This window comes from Sinohyriopsis cumingii, chromosome 6 (assembly GCF_028554795.1).
Source record: "Sinohyriopsis cumingii isolate HCF-2022 chromosome 6, ASM2855479v2, whole genome shotgun sequence".
Lineage (NCBI taxonomy): Eukaryota > Metazoa > Mollusca > Bivalvia > Unionida > Unionidae > Sinohyriopsis > Sinohyriopsis cumingii.
The window spans coordinates 85,988,154-85,994,153 of NC_142966.1; positions in this window are offsets into that span (position 1 = coordinate 85,988,154).

Genomic DNA, 6,000 nt, shown 5'->3' on the forward strand with positions numbered 1-6,000 from the left:
CACAATTGAGTTCAGTAATATTTCATTGAGATTACTTGATATGTGACCTTTGTACACTACCTAGATTTCTCTGACATCTATGCATGTTTTATGTATCAGCTTTTTTTAGTTTGCATATTTCTCTATGAAAGCTATATGATAAAGGATGTTTATATATTCCGACAAAATTATTGCATGTTGTTCAACTTTGTGTTCACGTAATAGGCTCTCATTCTGCCTGTTGTTATTCGGATGTAACGTTCTGTCCATGTACATGTCTATTGGTCTACGTATTGTAAACATGTAGTGGTACAGATATATGATTTATACTTATGTCCCTTTATTGTACTGTCATGCTGACTGCTCATGCGCCTGTAATGTGTAACGTGTCTTCCTGCTTCTACCTGACTGTCAATCTACCTTACCACCATTATATATTGGCTTTAATGTTACCTTTATGTATATATTTTAAATATTAATGAATGGGAGAGGTACGAATTAATTCTGAGCTCATATGTTTTCAGACTATTATGAGACTGACTGGCTACACGGTCATTCGCAAAGTGGAGAATCAATGGCTAAAATAAATTACCAATTTGCTGATAAGCTTCTGGTACTCGATGATTGTCCTGGAACTTGAACAAAACAACTTGAAAAGCTAATTAGGGTGGCCTTAACACCCTAGAAGGAAAGCAAACTACTTGAACTGGAAATCCTGACAAAAGGTTGCCAAAACGACTCAAGAGGTAGAACACACGAAGAATAATACTGTACATGCTTCGTTCCACTTTATTACAATTAACAAATCAATATTATATAATATGATAATATATATGATCGTGCTACACTTTTCTTACGACATATAAATATAAAGTTCGTGTAGCTTATACGGTTCGTTCAAACATATTGCTAAAGCCTCCTTTTGGGTGTAATGGTTCTAGAATTCGAACTTTTGTCAGCCAGTCTAGTTCATTACGTGATTATTATATCACATACACTTCCAAGGGCATCTCGAAGGTACTTTGGTCAGTCGACTGGAAAGTTGAAGTGCTTGGACAGCTACGGAACTCAGAACACAATTAATCTAATGTTTTATCTGTACTGTCGAACCTAGTATTATATGGTAAAGCAGGTTCTTATGATGATAACTATAGGTTATTTATTCAGCATGATCACTCTGCTTAATATCATCAGTTAAGCTGTCTGAAAAGAAATATGCTCCCACGATGGAGTAACTATTAGCGTGGTGTGCATTGGTTTAATCAACTTATAAGAGGTTCTTATTATATGCTCATTTTTCCCCGTTAACTTTACATTGTCAGAATTGTTCAGTATTCCCCGATACTGAACGCGAGCGACAATACACATATGGCGGTCACGTGCATAAAGGAACTACTTTCTATTGTAAATAAATAATGGACGAAGACGCCAGCACTTTTGATTTGTAAACAAATCGTGTACACTCGCGTAAGAGGCTCTTTACGTTGTGGTTGTTTAAATTTGTTTCTGAATGAACTAAAACATGTTTCGTGGATTGCCAAAAAATTGTTTTTGTACATTCAGCGTTGATACAATGTTACGGATTAAAGCTTGCTACATTATATAAAAGACGGAAGATAAGGTCCTTACAAATAACATACAAGTGACAAGGCATATAGTGTCTTCTTTAGCTGGTTGTAAGAATGGCTAAATAAAATATACCTCCAGTTTTACATCCTGAATTTCCTCAAAATATATTTTCTTAATTCTGCAAATCCGAATTACATGAGCCATGTCATAGGTTTTCAATCTGGATTACACATTTCGAAATTGTGCTTAATTTCGATGATAAGTGCAACTGCATCCTCCTTACTGCACTCAGAATAAAATAAGCATTAAATTCCAATAGCGTCTTTTTGATAATTGCAATTGAAAGACTTCATATTTTTCCCACATTTGATTTCAAACATTCAGTGACAGAAACAGAAACACATTTGCAGACGTAAACACGCTTCTCCCGCGCCACTTCAATCCGATGTATTTCATGTATAATTTGCCTAGATGAATCCAGTCCAAAATCACAAACATTCGTCGAATCGAAACAAAATACCAAAATATATTCATTCCAGATCAAATGGAACAGTTGCTGCAATGCGCATTCATGCAGATTTCACTTTTAACTAGACACGCCATTTTCTTTCGAAAGTTATGTCGAGCGCGCAACTAAGTTCAGATTTATCTGGACGGAGTTATGTGCGCATTAATACTGATGTCATTGTGTAATGACATATCTGCGCTTGTGTATTTAGTTTGGAATACGGCATTCATTCATTTACGTTGTTTCTTGTAGTGTATTTTGTTTATATCATTAAACCTTAGGTAGCATAAAAAATGAGCATATAATAAAATGGTTACTGCATTTGTATGGGAAAATATGAACTCGTTTTGTCGGAAGGATATACTTCACTCCCAAGGTCGTGCAGTATTCCATCCCAAAACTCGTTCATATTTTCCCATACAAATGCAGTAACCTATAAGTATTGGATGAGTCTGCAAATAAAAATGCACCAACTAATTCATCTTAATCACTGATCTTAACAGTATAATCATCTGTATATGTTGTATCGGAATCACAATATACAGTATGCCAATGATTTCGTAATCCTATTCTTGGCTGTCTCTAATTTCTCCTAACCGCATTTAATATTCTGAATTGACAGTTACTAACACATTGAACAGTATACTATTCAATTGCCCTCAAATACCGTTGCACCTTAGATAAATGGGGGTCGTGCGAGATGTCTTGGTACCAGTAGATTCTCTCTCTCTCTCTCTCTCTCTCTCTATATATATATATATATAGAGAGAGAGAGAGAGAGAGAGACAGAGAGAGACAGAGAGAGTTTGTGTGATTGAGTGTGAAGAAAATGACTACCCAAGCAGATGTAGCAAGTACTATTTGAACAACAGAAAACTAGTTAAAAATGTTTAACCCAACAACAACTTTGTTTCTGCACGAGGAACAGCGGTGAGAATAGTAACCATGTGATGAGTATCGGCGAATTGGTGCAACTGTTAGGGTCAGGCAAACTGTAGTTATTTACACGCAATACATATTAGCCCTGTGTACAAGCTAGTCACATGACTTTTATACTTCTAAATCTCCTGAGCAGCACCTGTGTCACTTCCACCATACCGTTTACCAGTTCAGTTAGTGATTTATTAGGCAAAACTTTAAACCAAACTTTTAGACAGTATCTGGAAAGACATTTCGGGCGATTTTCCAGGCATAATTAAAAAATAGCGTGGCCCACAATCGTATGGTAATTAAGTTTTTAAGAAAGGAAATATTACAACCAGTCCAATGGCATTAAATGACCATAAATAGACTCAATGTCCACGCCCTTTTCCCAAGACAGAGGATATAACTAGTTGAATATACATTAGTGTATGTAACTTCTAAAGCAGAAAGATGGAACTGCTCACGCATGATCAGATTCCAGGTATTCGTAGGGATAAAGCGTTACGAGGCTGCCAGTACTGAAATTGTATACTCGAATGAAAGATATCTTGCGGTTATCTTGTGTTAATATCATAATTCAGGCTGAGACACGCAATCATTAGAAAAACTAAGATATTGTATTTCTGGCGTCACTCTAGTCAACTGCCAATGCCCTTCTCATGTATGACCTTCATAAATGTGAGCTGATACTTAGCAGCAGAGAGGGTGAACAGACCACTTAGGGGAATGGTCACCCTTGTGTTTTGCCAAAAAAAATAGTGACCACTCATAGAGGTCAATTACCACGTCTACGATTATTGTTTGTCCCAAACAGAACCGTAGACGCCCCTCTCTGCTGCTATCAATATTGGGAATCATCATCTGAATCATGGGAATCTTCATCTGTTTCATCTTCATCTGAATCTTCGGAATTTGTTCTATGTTTCAAGTAATATTCAAGTTCTGATGGTGGTTTTTCTATTTTTGGATTTATGTTCTTTCTGTGTTTATAATATATCATCAAACTTCTGTATTCCTCTTCTGCTGATATTAATTAAATTATTATGTTATAATAAAATGATACATCCAGAATCTCATACTGCAAGAACAGCACGAGAACGATTAGAAACAATTAAAAAATTTCTTCCTGTCAGAGACTCATTTAGAAAAAATCTGCAAGCGCAGCAAGAAGCAAAAGTTGAGTATGAAGAGGACACTAAAAAACTGTTTAAGCCCGTCACTGCAGCTACTAAGAAAGTTAGAACTGTCATCAAAGAAGATCTTCTTCCGGTATCAAAACAAACTGCAGCGCTGACTGAACAGACGAGGGAGATTTTACGAAATCTTCCAACTAATATAGCTGCGGCTCAGCCTCCACCTGTTGGTGAGGAAATACTTGAAGGTATTGGAAAACTTCGTACTGAAGTCGCCGATGTGAGAAAAAAACTTGCATCTGAACCCAAAACAGTAGAAGAGAGCTTAAGATTAATTGCAAGATTTAACGAAGGAGTTGTTGAGGAAATTAGAAACACTGAAAGAGAGAGATTACCTGAGTTGATATCAAAAAATATATCTAATAAATCTAATTTTTTAAAACCCTTTTATGGAAAAACAACTGATGATGATTTCATTAAATGGATATATCGCGTATATTACAATAAAAAACAAGCTAGAGGTCAAGAATTTAAAAGACTTAAAGAAGAAGTAGAAAGATTTAGAGGGGGACGGGAACAACCAAAACAAGGAGAGTCCTCCCAGTATCAGCTTCCTCCACCTCTGCAACAAATAGAACAACAACAACAATCTTCTTCGCCACAGCAAAGGTTGTTGTCGAAAATTAAAAAGGCTAAAGAGTCACTTAAATCACCCTTCTCGAAGAAAATTTCTGCACCGAAAATGACATTTACACCGACAGGTTCACCACATGGATTTCGAGAAGGTGAATCACCCCCGGACACCACTGAAGTACCTACTCCGGTAATGCAACCACCACCCCAAGATGAACCTAAAACAGGATCTGGTTTATGTCCTGATAATATCATCAATGACGTGTCACGGTTAGAGGTTCTCATAGGAGGAAAACGTGCCGGAAATAATTCACCAGAAATAACCAATGAAGCAGCTGATATTTGTCGGCGACTATTTCAAGGTGGTATCATGGATATCGGCGTTTACCGAGAACTTATTGATGAGCTCGTTGATGACTAGTTGTTAGATAAATGGTAAATAAAATAAGATGATTGTGCATGATAATCATCGTAAACCCACACAGGTTAGAGCGGTAAACTCACGATTACCAATCTATAGTGTTATTTACGGAAATGGACTTGGTGATGTCATTCGAGGATTATTCACGAGGATAGCTCCAAAAGTAGCACCCGTCGCAAAACAATTATCGATGAAGGCTATTGATATTGTTCGTGATAAAGCTCCTGGTGCAAATGTCAATGTTGCTGGTAAGGCGTTCTCGGCGATCAAAGAAAGATTAGCACGATTATTGCGACGAAAACAACAACCACCGGTGAAACTGGCAAGTACTGAGGTGATGCCTGCAGACGTAAGTAAAATAATAAATCAGGCTGCAAATCAAAAACTAGCGGCGATATCTGAAGAAGCAGAAAAAAATATAACAGCAAATTTAATAGCAGGGGGCGGTTTTCGTCGACGATGATCATCATTTGGAAAAATGGTAACTATAATAAAATGTTCAGGCGCGAATCAGACCCAGCATTTGATATGGAGGCACCTGTCCTTAAGTACGAGTCAGTACGTGATTATCAATTTTATTCTTATGACGCAAGACAACCAAATCATCAGGGGAGAATCGAATTACAGGTTCATGATACAAGTAGATATTTCTTGCCCGCTGAAGCGTTTATTGAAGTAGAAGGTACACTTGTAACGAATGTTGTAGCTAATACGCCATATGCTGCTAATTTGCGTGTTGGTTTTGTCAACAACGGGATTATGGCGTTGTTTGATAGCGCCACATACATGATTGATGGAAAAAATATTGAATCAATTCAGAAGGATGTTGATGT